This window comes from Lates calcarifer, linkage group LG7_2 (assembly GCF_001640805.2).
Source record: "Lates calcarifer isolate ASB-BC8 linkage group LG7_2, TLL_Latcal_v3, whole genome shotgun sequence".
Taxonomy (NCBI): domain Eukaryota; kingdom Metazoa; phylum Chordata; class Actinopteri; family Centropomidae; genus Lates; species Lates calcarifer.
Genome location: NC_066854.1, coordinates 8,749,678 through 8,774,681, shown reverse-complemented (window position 1 = coordinate 8,774,681; position 25,004 = coordinate 8,749,678). Strand labels below are relative to the sequence as shown.

Sequence of the window (25,004 nt, the reverse complement as noted above, 5' to 3'; positions counted from 1 at the left end):
ATACTTTCAGGGGTTTGCCAACAGCGCTGCCAATCATGATCGGTCAAGCCAATGTGTCGTCGCATTACATCAAGAAAGACTACAAGAAAGACAACAACAGCAGTGACAATTTCTTTACTGCCTCTATGTAGACCACGACCATTACTTAAAAAAAAAAAAAAAAAAAAAAAAAAAAAAAAGATTACACGTGCAGGACAAACAAAGATGTTGAGGCTTTCATCAGTATTTGGGGAGAGGAGACAATTCACAGGGAGCTGGGGTCAAAGGATCAAACCAAAAGGTTGAAGATGAAAAGTTGAAGGTTCCAAACTATGTGCATTAAAATAAATAAGTAAATAAATAAATAAATACAGTGAGACTTAGCTTAGCAAAACTGCATCAGAACAAAATCGGAAGCTTAATTCACTTTTGAATTTTGGGTTAATTTTGGAAGAGTTAAGTAAGTATAATTCAAACATGGTTGAAATTAATAATTAAATAATTAAAAGACTGGTCATAACAACAACTACAAGGTTCAAAAGTGCAGGTTATGGGAAGCTGTGTTACAGGTCATTTATTTCCTGCAGTGAAAAGGGCCGTGAATGACTGTTACCCCCAGGAGGATCCCAGTGACAGCACTAGTGATGATGAAGCTGGCTGAGCAAGCAAGGTTCAACCAAGCAGCGGTGAATCTGGTGCAGATGTGAACTGGAAACCCAGTGGGATCATCGAGTAGTCGCTGATCGCCATTGTTCTACCCCTTCCCTTCCTCTACACTGCATGGTTCCTCATGTCAAACATGCTCTCTTAGCTATATTTACAAGAAAACCAGCCTCTTACATGCACTGTGCCTTGATATACAAATTGGCACGATGGCCCCATACCATTTACCATAATGTAAATATATATCAATGCCTTCCAACCCCATGTACAATAACCTATTTGGCTGTTTTTGTCAGTGTTTTTGTGTGTAATCGTTGAATGTAGATACTCTCTCCCACTCAGCTCCTCCCCCGGTGGCATGGATATTATTTTTAGCTAGCTTTTCAATGTTCAGGTGTTGAAAGGGCTATGCATAGAGGGTCAAATGTGAGGTCTTGAATTCCCCTGTTGATATAAGTGACCCATTTCTTTGTCTATGATGTGCTAGATACTGTACAGAGAGGACATTTTTTATTGCTGATCCCCTACAGCCTGTTAGACAAAAAAAGAACTGTGTTCAATGGAACATCTGTGGCAACAGTAATAGCCAGTTTTTTTGTTTAACACATACACGATATCTAGGGTAAAATCTGGGAGAATTGACTTTTTTGATCAATCACATTAATAACAATTACTCATTTTTACTGTAATGGGTTTTCAATATGTTCCCTTCCATCCCACCACTCTCATAAAATTTATTGTAAGCCCTTTTCCCACCCTCTGTACTTGACTTTTCCTTGTGTTCCATCCAACAAGGAACCAATTCCATCCAGAATTTTAATCCCACCAACACCTCAGGTGGAAGTGCCACAGCTAACATCTTGTCTATAATTGTGGCCTTATTAAATCCCATCAACTCATCAGCATCATTTGGGAGGCCATTGCAAATTTCATCAAGCAAACTTATAATCTTTGGCATTGCAGGAATTTCCAATACAATTAGCTCCACACATGCAGTGCAAAAATCAATAGGCAATTTTGCAGGGTTTGCAGCATTTCATTAATTTATCTGGTTTATGCTGGTGCCCTCCTCTTCCTGTGTTCATATATTTCCTTGTCCTGAGTAATACAAACCTGATAATATTAGGGATGTAATATAAATGCTTTCCAGCCTAGTGACTCTTTAGGGATGTCTGAATGATAATACAGGTTTATTAACTGTATAATAAGTTATTTCAATGTTCTATTCAAGCACAAAGACCCTCCTATTAATGTGCATTTGGTCGGTGTACTCCTCACTGTGTCATTAAACAAAAACTCAACAACTTTCTAATAACTTGCCATCTACCTACAGCTAACTGCACACACATACACCTAACACGATTTGCTCCCACAACTTGCTTGCCACCTTGCCATCCGTGACCTGCTCTGCATCTGACTCAATGAGAGATTTGTCATGTGCCTAATTTAGATATTCCATATTCTGGGTTTCCGGACCCACAGGGAAGGACATAATTGAATAGGCTGTGTCAAAGCCTCCCCCACTCCACAAAAACCTCCCAGGGACGGGCTACCGTTAATTATCTCCCATTGCAATATGGCCTAGTTTTATAATTACTGGTCCTGCCAAATATATTACAACATACTAAACCTCTCACCAGACAGTTATTAATTTAGTACATGCGATCTGTCGACATGTGCTGTACAATTTGCTTACTTGCCTTATTTACAGACTGGATTACAATATTTGTGGATGAGGGGGTTGATTGAATTGTGTGTCATAATCACAGTCTGCTAGTTAAAAATCTAAGAAAGCCTCTTCATCAGCTGCAGATATCAACATTCGTGTGCTCATTTCAGCTTTAAAAGGGACACTGTGGACTTTGCACTGTGAGATTTGTCCACTAAGGAGTAGCACTGAGCCTGTGAAACCAGTTATTTGATGTCTTCTGTGGCTCTAGAGGAGTTTCCTAAAGCCTGAAGCAAGACTCTAGTCATGTTTTCGGCTTCGTTAGGCTGTTGCATGCTAATATGGTCACAATGACAACGATTACATGCTGTTTTGAAGCATATATTTCATTTACCATGTTAACCATCTTTGTTTAGTTTCTAGCAAGCTAACATTTCCCAAGTAGCATGTCTAAAATGAACCTAGACGATGGCATCTTAACAGAAAGCCTGTGTTAAAAACTGACTGTGTGGAGGCTGGCAGGGTTTAACCAAAGATGTGCTATATGTAGGTTTTTGCAGTAGCTACATAGCCAATGCTCTATTTTCAGCATAATTGACAGAAGGTTTGAATATGCTATTTAGACTGATTATCGCTTCTTGAAGTACAAAGTGGTTATTGCAAGACAGGACAGGCTGGGGATAGCTAATTAGCATGCTAACTTGAGTAGCTATGTCTACAGTACAATACATAGAAGTCTTAGAAACTGTTATTTATTTGCATTCTGTTGATTATTTTTGTTATGTTTTTAAACTGACATACATATAGTACCTTATAAGGAGCACTAGTCATTCTCTACCATGAATATTACTTTATATTAGCATTTGCAAAGTAAGTGCTATGAAGCCAGAGTTATAATATATGATACAATGAAAGAATGAAATAAATGAGAGAACAAACAACAAAAACAGCCCTGGACTTTCCATGTGTAAACCAATGTTACACCAAAGACCAGTTTTTGTAATAAATTGCTTCTAGTGAAGTCATCTTTTAACATATGGGGTTAGAATTTTTAATTAAAAATTTAACTGGTGGATGAATTTGTCAGTCCCTTGAATTTGTCAGTCCCTCTGTGGGTCCAGTTTTGTCTGTCTGACAGAATTATTTGGTATCTCATCATCTTAGAGAGCCTGAAGTGAAAAAGAGCTAGTGTAATGCTGACCAGAAGTACTCCTCTTAAGGTTCTGTTCCCAAGTCATAAATAAGATTTATTGTCCATTCAAGTGCTTTAGTTAGAAATGACAACAAACTTGACCCTTTTAACAAAAGTAGTGGATGGTGTGTTTTTTTTCCAGAGAGCGTACCATTGCAGCATGGATGAAACTGATGGCTTTGCATTTACAAACAATAAAGTATAGCTACACATAGATCATTTTTAGCTGTTAATTATTAGTATAGGTTCTGTTTTCCTGGAGAACAGAAAACTATGGCTTCCTGGGTTGTATTTACCTGCTGTCAGGGTCATGTTTGTATGCTGTCACCACGTGAAGACATCATAATAAAATGAATAATAACGTGCATAATTATGCTGTGGCATATTTACATGTTTAGCATAAGTGTCACTTGTTGTGCTGTTAGCTGTGGTGCCAGATATTAAATAACTTGAGTATTTGCTTCACATCTGCCTCAGAGGGATTTCTGTACAGTAGTAGTTTTTTATTTCAACTTTTTTTTGCATGTCATCTTCTCACTTGTTGTTGACACTGAGAAATATAGTTGCCAGGTGAAGGCCAGGTTTGATCTTTGCATCAAAAGTTACTGATAAAAGTCTCCCTGTGATAACATATTTTCTTAATGACTGAGCCCTACACATTAGACATTTGCAGCTGTGGATAACTTCCACTAAACTGGCTGCTAACTGGCTCTAGTCCTAAAACTGTTGCCCTCCAGTTACTGTATGCCTGCTGTGCCTTTATGGCTGGCCAGAACCACCTGGGGACATTTTTATAGCTTCAATTACTGAGTGCTATTCTAAAATTAAGGCTAGCAATTAAAAGACACACCACTTATCCAAATTATATCATTGACTAAAGGTTAACAGCAAGCACAGCTAAATATAGTTCACAGGAAAGTGAGTTCAGAGAAGCAGAACTCTATAGGCTCCATCATTTTTTGATGTAGTCCCACAGCACTTGCCTTACATGGTAGGGCCACAGTATATCCAGTTAACCCTCTGCTCAGATTTTATTGCACTGATCCCACGAGCAGTGATCTATATCAAGCAGAGCCTCCTCACCTTGATTAACATAAACACTTGCTAAATAAAAAGCAGTGTTCCTTGCCTTACTCAGAAAATGACAGCATGTGTGTGTGTGTGTTGAAGGCTAAAACTGAAAAATGTAACATTTTATTTACATTTCCTCTCATCCTTGGTATTGCCTTTTTAAAAATTCTTTTATTGATCAAAGGGAATAAACTGCTGCCTTCAACCTCTTACCCACACTGCTGTTAGCTCTTGCTCCTAGGATTTGTCTTCAGGTGTTCTTCTGGCATGGTGGAAAGTAGCTAACTAGTAGGTTTCTTCTACTTCTACTCCACTATATCACTGAATATTAGACTTTTATCTCAAAATATTTGACAGAAATATATTCACCTCACAGATAGAATACTTTTTCACTGCTCAAAAAGGAAAAAAAATCTCTTTTTTTTTTTTTCTTTTTTAACTCAGATCCCAATCCAAGTTCTTAAATATTGGATATTTGCTCATATGACTCAGATCTGATGCTTATATTAACATAGCAGCAGGAGATAAGTTGATTAAATATATATCTGATACAGTGACACCTCCTCCTCAAAATTCTTGAGTTGATAAACTTAGATTTCAGATATTATATTGATGAACTACAGAAACAGGAGAGCAGTAAGACTGGATGACACACACACACACACACACACACACACACTTTCAAAGTAGTCAAAACTGTGCCAGCAATCTATATTCTGCTTCTACAGAAACATTCGTGATTGTATAAAAGTGTTACAGGGTGCACAGATGACTTGGCTGAGTACAGACGCCAGCTGCAGAGCACGCGCAAACCCGACAACCGACTAAGTTACTGCCAGAATTAACATTAATTAAGGACAGCTGATATGACTTGCCACCGGCGACACTTGTCATTTTAACCAGTCAAAGTGACGGTCGGAGCCAGCTACAAATGAGAAGCTACCACCTGAATGTTTTGTACTCTGCTCTTTGCTAATACGATAAAACGTACAATAGCAAATTAGCATCTGAATTTAATAAAAAGGTTTATTCTGCATACATTGGATTTTACATAGAAAACATGACTGCTCTTGCCTTTAAGTGTGAATGTATCTAACAGTTGGACATTGTTTTTCATCACATACTGTACTGTCTCATCAGATTTACTGCCCACGAGTGAACAGTAAATCTAAAGCTGTTGTTGCAACTCGAGTCTGCTCTTGATTCTTGTCGCTTCTTATTTGAAGTGAAACACTCATCAGATCATTTGTAAGCCCTGAGTGCCTTTCTGTCTGGGTGTCACTGCTGCAACAACATATGGTGGTGTAATCAGTCACCAACCTGTTTCTCTGTTACCGCCATTTCTCTCTGGACTCTGAACAAAGTTGTCTTGGGCGAATCGTTTCTTTTTCAGCAGAAGCGAGAAGGGCTTCTGAACTTTGTTCAAGGATATTTCAGCAAACTGTCCCTCCCACACACAAACACATCCCTGGGATATTTTTGCCGTGATACAATGCCAGAAGAGTAAAGGACAGTGACCTTTAACGAGTTTGTACCAGTGGTCACATTATCCAAATATAACCAAAATCCTCTAACTTATGATCTGTTGTGTGTGATTCTTTTGTGACTTATTTGTGCATAACCTTTGTTGTTGAATAGTGTTTATTCCAGACTTAAAGCAGATCCATACTTTAATATGATTTACAACTTAATTATTTCCAGTTCAACATATCAGGCTGGTTTAGTGAGGTGGTCTAAGTATATACAGTACAGCACATCACTGTCACAGTAAGAATGGCTAGTGTTCAACATCCCTGTCTTGTTGATATGTGCACCTTCTCCCTGTGGGTGCAAGGCTTCCTCTGACATTGTAAAGACATGTCAGGTGTGTTGGAGACATGGGAATAACTGTCTGTATATCTGTGTAAACCCTGTGATGGGCTGCTCATCTTCTCATGGCGTTTCCCTGCTGTCTGAGTGCAGAGAGAGTAAAAATGCATGCTGGGACAGGGCTCCAGGGCCTGACCCAAAAAAGGAAAAGGAAAGTGGGCGAAGAAAACAAATAAATAGGTGAAGGATAAATCCATCCCCTTCAATAAACACCTTGACTATGACTATTCTGCAGCACAGTCGTAAGCTGTGCAAGGTGTCACTAGGGTGATGTGACACCGGAGGCAGTCCGTGCCGTGCACTGTCGAAGACAACACTTCCCACCCACGCCTCTGTGAGGAGCGAAGGTGTAAAGGAGCAGTACAATGCCTCCATACAGCATGGCTTAAGCCTTTGTGCCTCATATGCCATATGACATATGAATGCATTTCAGTGCATGTGATTGCTGGCGGAATCTTTCCCCATGTGCTCAGGTACAATTAGTTCTTTTGCCAACATCTCGCTGTGTAAAATAGCATGTTCTCATTAGGTGCCATATGCCACTACGCCATGTTTGTGGATATTAATGCCAAATTGCTGTTCTTGTATACAATAAATTGTAAATTTAAATTAAGCCTCTAGCAGCTGGGGGCTCTGTGAACATATGAAGTGTAACACAGTGATGATATGAGATGTGATAAATGTGAGATCTTGTGATTATGATGGAACAGTGGATCACTACAGAGATAACTGAGGTATTTGGCATGGACATTGCTTGACTTGCAGGTATGTTTCCATCCTTTTGCTTTTATGTCAGCTTGTTGTAAAAAAAAGTTTTTACATCCGGCTGAGCTGCAAAAGTTGCTGTATTGATTAAAAAACATGATAGGAGCTTTTGCTCCACTAGAGACAAAAACAGATCTGCATGGACCAATAAGGTGACTGTGACATTCTTTAAATCAATACATGAAACAAACAGAAATCTCATTTCATATTGTTCATGTTTGTTTGAAGCTTAACTTGTACTCTTTCAGTCATGGTGTTGAGCCCTCTACTGCAGTGGTTTCATGGCATCCAACTATGAATTGGTGCCTGTTTATTTCAATACTTTTGGCCCCTAACATCTGGTTAACAGTAATAGATGGAACTGCAAATAAATGTAGCCTTTCTTTTGCAGATTTTCTCAGTTTGGTTAAAATTTGCATTAATTTTGAAGTGAGGTTAAATTTTGTATGATTATTTTATTGCATTTCTTATTTACAGGTAACAGTGTAGAAATCTGCAGAGCAAACAGAGCATGAAAGATGGTCTCTCTCTTGAACATACTGCCTCATGAACAAGAACTACAGTGTATCTGAGAAGGGTTGAATCGAGGGCAGTTGGACTTGGTTCAAGATGCTTGAACACGTTTTACCTCTCATTCAAGAGGCTTCTTCAGCTCCCAGAACTGAGTCCAGTTGCCCTTGATCCAACCCTTCTTGAATAACCATGACCTGGACGACTGAGAATGTCAGTGTAGCACAACTGAAAAGAAACTCAAGCACAGGCAGGTTTAATGGAAGAGAAGAAGCTTTGCTTGTTATGGAGGAGAGAGTGAGGAAAGTTAATTTCTTATTATATTATATATTTGAATTAAAACACCCATTTCTGATGAGTTTTCTGACGGGAACTTGCTTGTTTTCAATGGAATAGTAAAGAAATTACATTCATGTCTGTCAAATTATAAGGCTATTCTGGTGTCTTTCAAATGCCCAGCCTACATGGACTGTTATGTGTATGACTTACTAACCACTGTGTATTAGGGACTGGGAAAACCTTGGAAAATGGAATATATTGTGACAGTGAAATCAACTCATTTTGAGTTAGATTTCATTTCAAAAGGTGAATGTGAAGACGAGAAGTGCGTGTCGTGTTTTCATTGTGGGGCTTGTACAGCCTTGGCTTCTGTACTACATCATGTTGCGCTGTCTAAGGTGCTGAAACTCTTGTCTGCTTCATCACACATTCACTGGCATCACTACGCACTGCCTGTGTAAACATATACCATTAGCATCAGTGTTATTTGCCTCTGAAGCAGTGTCACTAAAAAGAAAGACTGGACTAATTGAGTTTTTTAAATGTTTTTGTTGGGGGGGGAGTCACAGTGTTGAATGAAAGAGGAGGAAGATCATTCATCTCATGTGACAGGCAGTAATAAGGTGTAACATTCACTGAGCTTTTCACAGAATGTTTGCTATGCCATTCATCCGCTCTGGCTCGGTATCCCTAGCTAGCGATTTCATTGTACTCTGGGACTTGGTACATTATCATTATGTCTCTGCACTGTTCTCCTCAAGGCTGTACAAAGCCTCTTTTACTACTCCCAGCTCATTCATTTTTCATTGGCCTGGGCTTGTTAATTAAAATGCTGAATGGCACACTTTAGGTTGCAAACACAAAATTTTGTTGTTTGACCTTTTCTTTTAGCCAATATGTGGCGCTGCCTGAGTATGACGCGTTGATGAATGGATAATGTACTATCCCAGCTGACAGGCCTCTTTGGGAAAATTAATGAGAACATAGTGAGAAAGAAAAGGGGATTGTTGAAAAGGGGGAGTTTCTTTCTATTTTTTGAGGCCTGAATTACTCTTCATGGATTATGTTGGTACTGGTGCTCGCGACTGGTTAATGGATATAATGTAGTTATTTATCATGCGGACACTTGAAAGACTGAGTGATAAAAGAGATTGGAAGGAGGAAAGAAAGGGAAGCAGAAGCAGGCTGAATGATAAGAGATGCAGAAAGGTTGGCAGAGACAGGTAGACGCGGTGATAAGCATCATGGGTGTCATCTGTCTTTCCTTCATTAGTGCTAATGTTTGTTGCTTCCTGTTTGTTCTGCTGGATGTTAAATTAAATATGCAAAGTGTGACATGAAATGGATGTTTCTGAAATGAAGAGTCGTCAGACACTGTCATTTATTACACCTCCTTTGAGCAACAACACTTTTTTTTTCATAGAATTAGAATTCAGGAGCTGTATTTCAAACAGCTGTGATTTATTTATTTATTTATTTATTTTGTCTGTGTGTGTGTGCAAAGGAATTTGACCAGATCACTAACTGACTGATTAATTAACTGTTTCCTGTAACCTTCCTTGTTTCCTTTCCTCCTTCCTTGTGTCAGACAACACTGCCAAAATGAGAGGATGAAATAGATAAAAATCTATTATCCGGTGCAAATTAGTCAAGCCTTCTTGACTATCTCATGAGTCATTACTGAAAAGGTGAAAATGATTCTCCAGTAGATTAACTCGTCCTCATGAAATGTAATAAATGGTCCTTAGCCTCAATGATGACCACATGTGTGGCATATGAAGATTTTCTTTGAAAGACCTAATGGAAATGTGGAATAAGTAGCAGCTCGTGGCAATGATGTGACATACTGAATGAAATCCAGAATAAAGCCTAATTGGACAGCTCCTTAATGGACTCTCCTGGAGGCTACTTGATGTTTTATAACTACAGTATCCATCTGGCATAATGGACTCACTTGGTAAATATTTTTGGCGGGATGTACTGAAAAACACTGAACAGCAGAGTTAACAGTGCTATTATTGTTTGAATTATTTACTAGGCTCTTAAAACTGTGTCTTTGGCTCAGTTCGTCTCCAAAGATCTAAAAAGTCAGTCATTGTCTTCTCACTCACCTGTTTGCTGAAACACCACTTAACTCACTGAAAAAAGAAGAACCAAATAATTTTCACGAACTTACTCAAAACATGACTGAGTGAGCCAGTGCTGATTTAAGAAACTCATTTACTAGAGATACTGCTGGGGGGCTTTTTTGCACTCAGACCTTTGATGAGCAACTTTTCATGTGGGTCTTTAGGTTTTTAGAGTTTACATTACCCATATGCTGGAGACGCTGTTATCTCAAGACAGCCTACAAATTACAATTGCTTTGCTTGCTACAGGGCTGTAGCTTTTGTTGAGGATGAGGAGGTCATGTCCTTGTTGTTTCTCTGAGGATTTTGGAGCCTTTGTGAGAGAAAAGTGTCTGGAAATGTTAGGAAATGATACTCCTACTTGTTCTAAGTTCCACCAATGCAGCGGATAGGAGCAACCAATCTAGGAAATTTCAATGCTATGTTGCCTTGGTAGGTCATAGGTCAAGACCTCCAAATGTAGCAAACTTTCAAGAACCTTGTGTTTTCCTGTAATAGGGTAACTAGATCTACTGAAATTGGATTCAAGTAAAGAGATATATGTGTTTTTATGCCTAAAAATATGTATGGATGTCGTTTGATGACAGCAGTATAACTAAAAAATGAACTGGAGTGACTTAAAGTATCCAAATCAACATGCAAAATAAAACTTACACCCACGACAAGTACTCCAAGGATCAACCTAACTGCCGCAGCGAGTCTGCAGGCAGCCAGGAATAGTATACACTGGCTGATTGTACTGTCTGACTCTGATACATGAACAAATCTGGCGAGCCCTGAAGCTCCTCAGCAGTCTCTTCAGTTGTGGTTAGGTTGAGTAGAGTATACAAGTTTGCAGTACTGAATTGCTGTGGTAGGCCCCCGAGGGGAGAACATGAATCACTTAGTCACCACTGCAGAGCTAAAAGCGAGTTAAACTTTGTCACACAGTACTCGAGTAAGTTTGTTATACTTTTTTCTTTTTTTTTTTAAAGTTGCTGCCTCCGTTGCAGTTGCTGGCAGGCTGTTTGGTAACATATAAAAGCTTAGCAGGGCAGAGGAGGTGATAGGTTTTGTCGGCTGTGGCTATTTCCTGAAGGCCACAGTGCACACCAAACTCGAAAAAGTCAATAGAAAAGATAATTTCTTTCACCCAGAGAGTGGAGTTACATCCATGTTAGTGGTGCTTCTGCTGTGTACAGGTGTTGGACAGTGGGAAGCCAGTGAGGGATCAGAGGGACTGTTAAGCAGCTCTGGGTCTGTAACACCTGTAATACTTGGGAAAGTTAAGCCAGCCTCCAATATGCTTCCTTAAAGTGGTTATACCTGTGATATTAAACAGCTACAATGTGCCAGTTATTGCAGGTTTACATGAACATAAAGGGGAAAATGTAAAAATATAAAGCTCTCTGAAATGCCTTCAATGCCACCCTATGACCTCATGTTGATGTGTCTCAGTCATTATGTATGAGGTATCCTGCCTATAACTTCTGTCTAGTCTTCATTCTGTTCTCAGTTAAGTAAAGAAATGACTGGTAGACATATTGTGCAAGATTCAAACAAATGTGCAGGATCAATAGGCGCCAGGAGAAGGAGGGGTGTTATACAAGCAATTACCGTGCACTATTTAAAACCTGAAAGACTGCCACAGAGCTGGAGGAGTCAGTTAAAGTTCATCAAACATCAGTGAACACACTCGCTGCTGCTATGGAGTTCTTGCTTCCAAGTGCAGACTGTGTAATCAATCACCTAAGATCTGAGCTAATCAGATCCAACTAGTTTTTCCTACCAACGCCCAGCACGCCACCTTTCAGAAAACGCTTGATTGATTCCAGCCCGGTTTGGTCCTCGGAAACAGATAATTGCCAGTTTTAGTGTTCTGTGTACACTGAGGGCGCTGACCCAAGAGGCATGGACCATTTGAACAGTAATGGTCATTAGCTCCTCGCCGTCCGTGGCTTTGTCATCCAGTTGTGTCATCTGCTTCAGATGGGACTGGATGTGCTAATTGGTTTAACAAGTTTGAGTGTCAGTATTGAAATTGTAGCTGCCAAAAGATAACATTCTTCCAGCACTTGTCTGTGCTGCTCTTGCCCACATCATTACTGTTTTATTTACTTATCTGCACTAAAAAGAATAAATGTAATAAATGTTTCATCTATCCACTCTATCAATCCTCAATTCTCAATAGTTAAATTCTACATTTAGAATTCGAGGGGATCAAAAACAAGAGAGATTGTGTAGAATTTATTTCCCTTCCCTCCTCACTGTAAAATCAGAAAGCCACCATTCTTACAGCTTCCCTTGCAGGTGAATTTATTGGACAGCAACAAACGGGTTCATTTGAAATCTCCATTACGCGAGAGACAAGCATTACTGTATCAATCATTTTTGCTGTCTGCTCCAGAGTGTGTGCTTTTAAAGATCATCAGCGTTCCCAGGGAAGAATGAAGTTGTTTTTGACTTTGGCTTCCTCAGAGGCCATCTTTGGAATTTGAAAGATCATTTGTTTGTAGGAGAAAGACAAAACGCGTTGAGGTGAGAAAAGGGAAAGGGAGTGCAACTCAAGTGGGTGGGAGCTGTGAGGTATTGATTTACCATTATGGTTCAGGTTGACCCTGGCGCTGCCCGTAGAGTACATTTATGTTATCAAAGATGAGCCATTTTGATAGTGGTCTATTATGACTAGGAGGGTTTTTTCTTAAGACGATAAGAAAGCTGAAAAGAAACAAAAGGTTGCTTTCAGGAGCTTAATGACAAGTGATTTTTTTTTGTCTTTGTTTTTCTTATCAGAATATTGGATGTGTTGGATTACATTATCAGATTGTAATTCTGTTTGGTGAAAATCTCCAATTTGAGTTACTTTCAACTTTGCAGTTCAATTAAAGGATTACTTCAGATTAAACAATAGTTCTGGCAAAAGGGCATGTATAATTCACAGTTACTGTATACTGTATGTTGTGAGCCCTGCTGGATTTTGTAACTAAGGGTGTTTTTAAATTATAGTCCTTTATAAACAAACCAGCACTACAGTGTGGTTTTAATGAAGCTTTCATGGGCCAAACTGCTACACATCCAGCAGTCGACGTTATTAGCGGCCATGTTTCCGCCTGTCTTTTCAAGCACCCGAACGCAATAGCATGTGATCTGTCTGTGGCAAGCCAAACTAAAACACGAAGGAAAAAGGTGAAGCAAGTTTGGAGTGATTTGTGTTCACAACACAGACTTGAAGCAAACAGTCTCAGCTTGATTAATTCATTTGGAGGGGGGAACAATCAAATTCTGCAGTAGCCAGCTAGCGTAACTCGCAAAGCCTCTTAAGGCTGCAGCCAGCTTCAACTATGTGTGACCCCCTCTTGTAGTTTCTGTATGCTAATTGAGTGTGTGGCCACCAGAGCATGATTGGCTCCAGCTGGGAAGGCTTGGCTACGCTTGCATTCCTCCTGCTTGCTGATTGGTGGATCCCAGTCCAGCGCCTCCCAATCTTGTCGATGAAATTTACATAAACTCGACCAACCCACCGAGGACTGCCATAGCTACCTCTCCAGGTGTTTCTCGTTTGAGTTTGTCAAGCATTAATCTTTGTATTAACTCGGACACTGGTTTTACTGAGGCATGTGTAAGACTACCTGAAAACTGGACCAGATAAAGTAGTAGTTTGCCCAAGAACACTCTACATATATTGTCTGCTAAATGTAGTTAAATGTAAGATAATCAACTCTCCATCAGTCATCACAAACACTGAATCAGTATCAGATTGCATTATGCACATATTACATGTCATCTCTCCAGTCAGTTAAATCATTGTATTTTGTCTAAACTGAACTTCATTTTAATTTCATGTACCATAATTTCATCCCTCATTGAAAAAAGTAATGGATAACAGAATGCATGCTTGAACGTATACGTGAGTAGTTTCATTTCGAGGCTCAATATCTACTTAGCTGTAGAATGGAGACATACTGTCCCCCTGGTGTATAATTTCTGTGAATAGGCCGCTCTGTCGGTGAAATCATAATTAACAGAGATGGTCATTGTGTGCGATGGTGGGTTTCAAATTTGTGCACTTATATTTGTCTCCTTCTGTTTCTCTCTCTCTCTCTGTGTGTGTGTGTGTGAACTGGTTCATCTTAGGCCCGTCAGCCACCACCCTCTACTCTCACGCATTGTGAATCATGAGGACTGAGGGGTTTAACAATAAAAAAAAGAAAAGTAAGAAACTCTCCTGTAGGGGGATTGCTGATGTGTGTGTGTGTGTGTGTGTGTGCTTGTTCTCAAGAGTCTGCGTACGCACATGCATGCGTACATCAGTGTGTGTCTGTATACGGGGGTCTGCCTGCTGCATCTTCCGTCTTTTTCTCCTTGTTGTTCTTTCCCCTGGGAGGCCATTTGGGTTTTCATGTCGCTTTTTTCTCATCTTTTTTTTTTATGTAGGACACTGCTGCCTGCTTGATGTTTGAGTTGGGGGTGGGGGTTGGGGGGGTGCTTTAAGACGCCACTGCGCCTTCTGTTTTTTGGAGGAGCTGCAATATGATTCAAAGCCCTGACAATCGGATGCTGAGGAGAAGAACAACAACTATTTTGGGTACAACAGCAGCTCAACAAACACAGAATGTTCTGAGTGAAGATGCTACAGAGCCTCTTCTTATTGCACATTAGAAGAAAGAGTTGGGGGGTGGGTGGGGTGAAGGTGTAGGTGTTCCAATGACGAAGGAGAAGGAAAAGAGGGATGAACTTGCACTTGAACTTGTAGCAGAGGATATTTTTGATATTAATACACAACCTGCTATAGTGCCAAACCCACTGAGAATCAACACTGACGTCTGCAGCTTTTAACTGCACATAGACTATTTGGTTGAAATTCACATTAACCCCACCATGTGGCAGATTTTTTAAGAAAACAAGCACAGGCAAGCTATACACTATGTACTACTAAACTAAAGCAAAAAGTCATGCTAACTCACGCTGACATGATTAATTAATCAATTAGTTGATCTGAGCAGAAAATTAATGCACACAATTTTGGATAATCAATTACCTACATAATTTTTCAACATAATTAGCTGGTTTTAACATCTCAAATACAAAGATGTCCTGTTTTCCTGTCTTAAATCAATGTAAATAGAACAGATTTGTGTTCAGAGCTGTTCATTTTTTTATGGCTCAACTTTCATAATTGATTAATCAAAAGAAGAATTGGTGAATTAATCAACTGATGAAATAATGATTAGTTAAAGAGATAAACAAAATGACAAAACAGGGGCCCAATCATATAAAAAAAACATTTTTGCTTTAGATAATCATGGCTTGCATTTGTCTAATAATAATTCATCTACACATGCTGTGTGGTATAAGCTGCATGAGTGTCTGTGTATTGAGACTAGGTTAGCTGCTTTTAGGCAAACTCCAGAGCCCAATACAGAATACAAGACTGTAGTTACATGCGTGTAAAAGTGATATGAATGCCTAATGAAAGCCATGAGATGTGGCTGAAAAGTCCAGAAAAAGCTAGTAAGGGGACCTTTTAAATATTTTTCTTTTAAATGAAGCCATGACTTTCAAGGTCAAGACTTGAATGTTTGAGCTCAAATAGTGATTCAGCCCACAGCCAGTATAAAAACTTGCAGCACAAATAGACTAAGGTCACCCTAAAGACAGCGATGGCCCATGGATGTGGGTCTCACAGTTCCTGCAGTTCCCCTCGGCTGGATACACAGTGACTGATTGTTGAATATCAGTCAGCACAGTTCATAAACAGATTTGGGGGCCGGGAACTTTGAATATCTTAGATGGTAAAAGATGAAAGGAAGAGAGGAACTGGAGAAGACGGTGGATGAAAAAGGAGGCAAAGAAAGACTACTGAATGAATAGGAAAATAAAGACTGTATGATAGTGAAGGAAAATGATAGGGAAATATTAAAAGGAGGAGTAGGGAGATGAGGGGAATAACAAGAAAGAGGATAAGAGGATAAACGCTATCATGCAGGGATTTAGAGTTAAGGCAGTAAACTTGCTATCGCAGTCTGTCAATAATAACCCCCCTGCTGTAATTTTATTTCCCATTTTGTTGTGTGTGTGAAAGTTATGCTTGTTATGAAACAAAGTGATTAATCTCTACTGTTAAATAATAGGAGGCTCTTTTTGTGGTGACTAAGCATTTTGGGGTGTGAAGCATTGGTCATGGCCAGCTGGTAGATTTTAAACTACTTAGGGAATTAGCGGCTGCTACAATTGGCAAGAAACTGGATTAACATTTTTAAGATTTTAAGCCTGACTTACCCCTGCTGTTTTTCATCTCAGACAAAAACATTGCCGTCACCTCATAAAAAATTTAAATGGCATTAATGATGCACAGTTTTTTTTGTCAGGAACCAAAATAGATGAATTACATAAAGTGCTAAATGATATGACTGCCACTTCAGATATTGCATTTAACAATTCGTCTGTCTCCTGACATCCCACAATCAATCATTAAAAGAGCCATGTAGACAGTATAGAGGGCAAAAGTTGGTTTGAAAGCCAAGACTAATATTAGAACAAATGAGGAATAATAATTTCCTTTACTCTTTTCATCCTGCATCCCATTTGTCCTTTGTTGTCCGCAGTGCGGGGCTCCAAGGAAACACAAAGACAAGGTCTTTATCGTATGCATCATCTATGTTCATTAGTGCCACCATTAACGCCTATGTCATCTTTCCCACTGGCTCACAAGTCTGGAGCTGCTTCCAATTTGGATGTCATCTAAGGATCTGCCTTCAGTGTAACATGACCTCCATGACACAACAGTGAGGATCATGAGTAATGTACGAAAAAGGGTGACCACAAATCCCAAATGACCACTTCTTCTACATGTGTCCTTCAACCAGGACATGGGTTGTTTGTTCCATCCCCCTGATACAGCGCATAGGAACGTCTGCTGAAATAATGCCAAAGCAGGCATACCAGGCTTTTGTTGTCATGGTAACAATAATAAATCATGCAGTTAAATTGTGAAATGGTTATGAATTAAAGAAACAACAATTACTGGTTTCAAACAAACAAAAAGCGGTCTCACATGTCAACCCATCCATCCATGACAACCTCCTCCTATACACTTTGTTGCTCTTTATACTACAGCACATGCCTTCCTCTTTTGTTCCTCTTGTAATTACTACAGCCACTAGAGGTTACCTCGTGATAAAATGTAGATATCGGTCACAATAAGCTGCTTTACAGACGACTTTTGGTCCATTTGTAAAACAGCGATAGATCGAACAGTGAGGTTTTCTAAGCAAATCAACTAGTTGAAGCTTTGAATTAGCAACAAAAAAAACACAAAATTCCATTTGGTGTCTTTCCCAAGTCTGAGTATGTGCAGACTGTGCACTCTTGAGTATAGAAAAAATCCCTTAAGCAGGATGTTAGGTCACCTAACTCTAACCTCTTCCTGTGCAAGAAGAAAATGAGTGATACCCAGTACCTGGGTCCATTGATATCTGTTAACATGTTCTTCAACCATGGCTAATTCATTTCTATACTGAGATGCAATTACAAAAGGGGCAACATCATTCGTTAATGTAATTATCCAGATACAGATCACATATTAATAGCAGGTGTAAATGGGAATTAAACTTCCATATACACCCATTTGTTTTCTGTAGCTGCTCTTTTTTTGGTCTGTCTACACAGAGAGAGCAAAAAAAAAAAAAAAAAAAAGTATATGTAGCCAAGAACTTGACATGTCTAATTACAACTGCAGCAAATGAACCAAAAATCAAACCAGTATGTTACAATATACTACATAGTCAGGCTTTTACCAGCAGGTTTCTTAAAAGTCACCATGCAGCCATTAAGCCGTGATGGGTTATCACCCAGCATTAGTGTTGCTGTAGTGCTCTTGAGGCTCTTCAGGCTTGGGCAAATGCAATCAGCAATGTCAAAGGAGAAAAAAAAAAAAAACTCGATTCACTGAAAATTCAGTTTTCAGAGGTTTCATAAAACACCTCTTACTTTTAATGTGCAACACTACTCAGCTAATTTGAAGATACAACACATGTCGGGTACATGTTGGGAACTAGGTCCACAGCGCTCGTTGATCAAAGCAGCGAAGGAAGATTTTGATATGAGCAGCATTTGCAAATAGATGTGTTTTAAAACGCCTGCAACAGCGTGATGTAGATGGGATGACAGGGCTGAGTCACTGGTTTTAAAATGTCAGGGTTGTGGCTCATTGCAGATGACTAGACTTATCATATTAACATTATTATTATCATTATTATCGTACCTCACCATGTGGAATTTCATGTCAGCTCTTGTATGCGTATTCCTCCACCACTCAGGAGAATGAAACTTGATTATGAATTATTCCCTTTTGGAAACAAGGAACTAGCAGTGTGAGATGCCGAAAGCTTGGGGGACAATTGAGCTTGTGGAGGCCTGTGTAAGTGTGTCATGTTATTTGAGGACAGGAGGAGAGCAGAAACATGCGCAGCTACAAGCTTACATTGCTCCGACATCAACACTGGGTGAAAAAATCTGCTGCTGAAAATCACATAATAGTCTTGATTGATTGGAATGGTGGCAAAGGGAAAAGAAAATCCCAGATTGTTTGCAACACGCCAACGATCGCGCCTTTTTTCTCTAAGAAAATTGCGACCAACCTTTAAAGCCTTAAATGCCTGGTGGCTCTCATCTAGCTGGGGGATTGTCTCCTTCTTCCTGCTGTCCCACTTTTGAGATCCAAATCAGTGCCTTTCAAAACATTTTTAGGTCATATTTTGACTGTTATACCCCCTTATACGTTGGGGATACAGTTGTTAATTGATAAAGCGTCTTCTTTTTTCTTTGCAAAGTTCCAGAACTCAAGTGTTCTAAAAATCAAGGTATCATTGTATTCCAGGCAGGTTGCTGTTAACAGTGTCTAGACACTTATTCATGTACTCGGATATGAGTTGTTTCTTTCAGGGTTAAAATGATATTAGAGGATAAAGGGAGAGTTGAATGGAGACTTCACAGATTTGGAGAGACAAAAAGTGAACTCCTCGAACTGCCTGCACACTTAGACACTTACCCGCTGGTTCTCTCACTCCATCCCCCCACCGTCCACAGGATGACTTGACTCATGTTGCCATAGAAACAGGAATTACCAAAAGCTCAATAATATCTGGATAGGGGGCAGAGGAAGAGAAAGAGAAAAAGAGAGATGTGGCTTCAGTGCAGAAAGAGTTTGTTTTTTGTAATACTTTGTATGTAATGAGACAAAAGTTAATTGTTGACATCTCTAACAAACTGTAGCAATAAATCAACAAATAAAAATGTCAAGATGCATTATATTTTACACTGAATGCACTCACAAAGGGGCTAATGAAAGGCGTTGTCTCATGTTGTACAGGCTGTAAAGCCCTCTGAGGCAAATTTGGGGATTTTGGGCTCCATAAGTAAAACTGACATGACTCGACTTGACGTGCCGTACAAACATTTAATTCCTTACTTAAGGCCCTTATACACTGCAATGCTGGGCTGTCCTAGGAGACAGCTGACAGAACGTGGTGAGACAACAAAAACAACTGTGAGACATGTCCAAGTTTGAGCTTGGTAACTAACAGCCATGTAATTTGGCTTGTTAGGATTCAGACAGAAATTTAAAGGGGTAAGCCACCAATTTATCATACAACTGGGGGACTTACGAAAGACAGATTGACAGAAACTGAGGCAGCAGAGGTTGAAAACCTTCAAGCTAAAAAACTTGATCCTACATTTCCCATAATGCAAATCAGTAGTGTTTGTCATTAGAGTCTTCCTGCCTGGTAAATCCCATCTTTGAATCCCCACACTTTCAGTTCATAATGCTGGCTTTTAGTCAAAAATATGTGTCAAGTCATGTCTAAGATAATAACATATTTATAATCAGGGTTGGGTTTTTTTTGGTGGACTACCTCTTTAAGGTCAAATTCTCCCAGGGTACTGCAACAGCGCAAGTCTACAAGCCAACCAATCAGCAGCACTATTAAGCTGATCTTAGTGTGTAAAGAGTGGAGTGCCCCTTTCAATCATTATCGCATGTAATCCAAAACAAACTTCATTTGCATTTCTGAGAGCATTGCTTTCTCTTTTATCCATTCCTCTGAATTTGCAGGTCTTCACTGTTTAATGTTTCCAACGAGCTGTTTTCCACTGGCACTTTGGGCGTCACACCTCTAATGAAAAGAGTGTCACTAATAAACACCATCCCTATTATTGCACAGAATGGAGTCATTTTGTTATGGTCAGACAGATTTTGAGCTGCAGTCATGGCCGTCATCAGAGTTTAATACACTCAACTTAGTCTCCTCCACATGTTACGTAATTCCCCCGTAATCACTTTCCTTTTTGTTAGGGTAATATGCAACTGATTCCATTCAACATATATATGACATCTTCAGCCATCATTTCCCATTTCCCCACAGTCATGACAAGACTGTCACATTTGTCAAAGGTCTGTGGCTTTTGTTTCATTCAGCACATCCAGCAAGAACATGTATAAGTCAATTGCCTGTGGCGCATTTCCATCTTCCCCACTATCACAGACATTATCACATGCCTAGCCACCACGTTAGCAGAAAGACAACCCCCCCCCCCCCCCATGAATTAATCTGTCAGTAGCAGGATCACAGCGTTCCTCCCCCTCTGCTCCTTATCGCCGCTCTGAGGCAACTTCTTAAGTGGGAACAGGAGATAAGATGAGTCGGAGAAATGAGATATCACAAACTAAACTGAGATTTAATTTGTGATGGAATTTCTAAGCATGCCGCGTGACGCCGCGCAGGTAGCACTTTGGGAGGTATGAGCTCTCCATCTGGGCAAACAATTGCGCTCCAGCCTGTGCAAACAATTCCTAATTACTTCTGTCTGATTAACTGGAGATTTTGATCCCAGTCCCAGACACAAATAAGCCACAGGTGTGTGTAGGGCAGCCGCCACATGACGCGCGCGCAGAGACAAAGACTTTCTGTTTCCGTTTTGCAGCTGGTTTTGCATTGACACAAGTCAACATTATAATAATCCGGCTAATATTGTACTGCAAATTTGATACAGAGGTGTGGTTCACTTGCTACAAAATGCTGCTTGTTGCCATCCAGGGAGAAATCTGACAGTTTGTTTTATGGAAACATCATTACAAATAACCTAAGAAAGCTTTTTTCTTATGATTACATTCTAAGATCACAGCAAACAAAGGATTATTTTGTATTTTAAAGCACAATCACATGCAAAGGAGTAACAAAAAAGGTTGCTTTCTTGAGTTTCATTGAACTTCACCCTGTTGATCCGAAAAGTACAAGGCATATATCGTCTGATCATGCTGCATTAATCCTCTGTGAATAACTACAAAGCCAGACACAAAACAGCCCAACTCATAAATTCTCCAATCTTATTCCTTCCCTCATCCAATCGTGGGGACCCCCAAGTTATCACCCGCTGTGTAGGGCAGCCCTGGGCAGGCTACAGTGCCTATTCTTGTCGGAGAACATCAAAAAGGATTTGTCTTTAATGAACCTGCTTGAACATTCTTTCTTTCATTTAGATGTTTGCTTGAATATTCAAAAACTCCTTTCATCCAGAACTGTCTATACCGACGTGTCATTCTTGCCAAAATTCTTCTGTTCGTGCTCGTCTTAAAAAAGCAGTTTTGATAAAAAGGTGGTAAAAATAGCATTGAGATAAAGGAGACAGATCGGATTCTGTACTGTATTATGCATTACAAAAGAGCTGCGGTGCACCCTTTACCTTCCCAGCGTCTTGTATTCTAACTAGGAGGCATGCGTTTCCAAAAGCTGGGGGAGGAAGACCTATACATGTTTTTTATCTTAGATACACAGCCACCCGACGCATTTAAGATTCACTTTGACGCAGAAATTTCTAAAACAAAGACATGCTTTACAAGGATCCCTTGCACAACAGAGAGAAAAAGGGATTTACAGTGAAGTGAATTTTGCCTGCATGAGCTTATTTCTGCCAAAATATTCGACTGTTTTGCTCAGGTGTGATCCACAACATAGTCTTTCGTTCTTTCTGTTGGGGGACTTTCTTGTAAACATGTGGGGAACTCTCCCGGCAGAACAAAAAAGTTATTCTCTAAAACTTCTTTTTCTCAAACTGCCTCTCTGCACTCTAACCATGCATGATTTGTCCTCCCATGTTCCCCTCTCTCTCTCCCTCTCTTCCCTCAGTCTCTTCCTCCCTCAATCTCACAAGTGCTGCCCTGAATGGGATTTCCTTAAATGGAGGTCCCCGCGGTCGCTTAGAATCCAATGACACCTAGGAAAAGACTGGTGAGGCTGTGATCCACTTTCCTCCCCAAAGACCCAAACTGAACTCCCATCCTCCAATGAGGGACACTTGCTAACATCCTGAATCTTAATTTGGCCAGTTCTCTATCTCTCCCCATGGAGATATCCACAGTGGTGGCAGGAGTTCAATGTGCTTTTTTGGGATAACAATTAATGACTTGCTGGCCTTGTATCTTCAAGTGGATCCAATTCGCTTTGGGGATTAGATACACTTGTTCCATGCAAATTCTCTTTGATTGAGCCAGTTGATACAACTATTCAGTATCAGGCTGAGGCGAGCCCCGTGTGCAGTGCAGTACATCAGCAAGAAGGAAATGTGCTGCATGTGCTACTTTACAGATTGCCAAGCAAATATTTCAGAGGGCCGTAATACAGGCGTGAATGTTCAGTTTGCACCGTCCAAAAGGGACAAGACATGATGAGTTTCCCTTTAACAAAACAGGACCAGAAATATGCATTTGTAATGCATGCCTCTGAAGCGGTTGCCTCACTGTGATTTGCATTTTATTTGAATGTATTTCTGCATTTAGCGACAGATTTGACTCCCGCATGTGAACATTGTCGAACGAGTATCTGAAATGTTCTGTGGAGAAATCCCATTTCAGGGTTCGATGGCTCTTCCGAAGCTACTCATCCGGGCAGCTGTGAAATATACGCCCTTGTAGAGCTTGTCTATTCAATCAATTTCCCTATTTTCAATTACTGACATTACTGCTCTGCATGCTACTGTTTCTTTGCATGAAAATGTATGAAACAAGTTTTGGGTCGATCAAAGCTGAGGACAATTAGGGTGGCTGCAGATAATCTGATGAGATTTACAGTAAGGCACATGGTTTCTCAGTGGCTTTGTGTACATTTTTTGTTTGTCGCTTATGTCCTTCAGTGTAAAGAGACAACTGTGTACGCTTCAGAATTAAACAAAAAGCATACATTTTGAGTGTTCCACTTAGAGCATCTGTATTAGAACTTGAGAAAGATTGAAAGATAACAGCAAAGTTACACTGATCAAAAGGCCTGTTATCTTGGTGATCAGCAAAGTTGTAAAAGTAAAACAGAGGTTTTTTTTGACCATATTTTACCCTATTTGGACCCCATTTTACTGTGTAAACAGTGGTAGGAAAAGTGGTTGGTTTAAGCAAGCACAGTCTGAAATATGATTTGGAAACTGTATGGATCATCAATATTCATTTGTCAAACTGATGTCTTGGGTTAAAATGCTATCTTTAAGATGAAAGTACAGAAAATTAAACTTAAATTCACATTGGTCAAGCCCAAAAAATTTGAAATGAGAAAATTATTTCTTTCCCATTATCTCAAGTACTGGAGGAGGTAGTGGCAGATTGAAAAATATAACCACTGAACAAAAGCACTGTAAATGAATTGCACACAGGCAGCCTAAGTTAAAGATTTTAGAATTTATTTTGCATTTGAGTACCATTTTAAATATGTTAAAAATGAAAAATTGATGTGTGATCCAATTTCTAAATGTTGACACCAAAAGGCATCCATATCTCTGGTGTCACTGAAGAGATACAGCTGTCTTGGTGGCTTTAAAATGCCGTACAACGCAGACTCTGTCCTGTATTTCTCCTGAGTGAGAGCTATAACTGCAATGTATTTTAATTTGAAATGCACAGGGGGCAGGTCTTCTCAGTTGTGACCTTGTGTTTCTGTGAATTTGGGAGGGGAAGCAAGAAATGTGAGACACTGCCAAAATTATCCAGAACACAGAAAAGAAAGTGCCAGCATCAATAAGAGACTCCCTATCCAAAATGCCAAGTAGAAATATCAATATAAATGATAACAAATTCACATTTTCTGTTTGAAAATCAAATATTTTCTTAATATGATGATTTGATTCTGACAAGGGTCAGGGTGAATTACGTTAATCCACCTCACTGCTTTGGAAAGAAGAATGTGTCAAACCCAAATGACGCTATGAGAAATATGGTACAAATCAGTCAGAAATTAACATTAACAGGCTAGCATTTTGTTTTCGTCTATTTTTACATACTTAGATGAGTCAGCTTCATCAGCGACATTGTTATTGCACAAACAAGCTGGCAGCTGGCAGTTACTAACGTCAGTCCGTATGGCACCCTCTTATGTTCTCCAGTGTCCTGTATTTTAATTTTCCACTTTATGTATGACATTGCAGAACAAACCTGAGCTTGACCACTGTAAGAAGGGACAGCATGGTCAGTCTGTTTGCAGAGCCATTGCAGTAGCAGTGTATGTGGCTCTGTGTGTGTGTGTGTGTGTGTATGTGTCAGTCGGACACACAGAGAAAATGACAGTCTGCCATATGGACCACCAGCAGTGGTCTCGCACAGCAAGTCAACCTGGTCACTTTATAAATCTGTTCCATCCAGACTGGTCCAACCAGCCCGCTGGGATCCCTCCCTGTCCTCCTGATTAGCCAGTCCACACTGCATTAAGAGCCTCAGCAGTGTCCATCATCCTGATCAACCCCAACACTTGTCTTTGCTTGGATTACACTGCTGAGCCATTGGGCTGCATCCAAACACAGCCTCTCAATGTGTAAATAAAAGTGAAAGTGAAAATTCCACGCTTGGCTCCAGCTTGTGTTTGTT

The 25,004-nt window shown here is 39.8% G+C and overlaps 1 protein-coding gene across 1 annotated transcript in view; it reads right to left on the bottom strand.

Annotated features, from left to right (window-relative positions):
• slitrk6 (SLIT and NTRK-like family, member 6) overlaps positions 1-25,004 on the bottom strand; it is a 102,098-nt gene that overhangs the window by 44,719 nt on the left and 32,375 nt on the right. Inside the window, exon 4 of the mRNA XM_018689236.2 lies at positions 19,155-19,247. The gene's annotated coding sequence lies outside the window, so the exon portion shown is untranslated. The remainder of the gene's footprint in view (positions 1-19,154; positions 19,248-25,004) is intronic.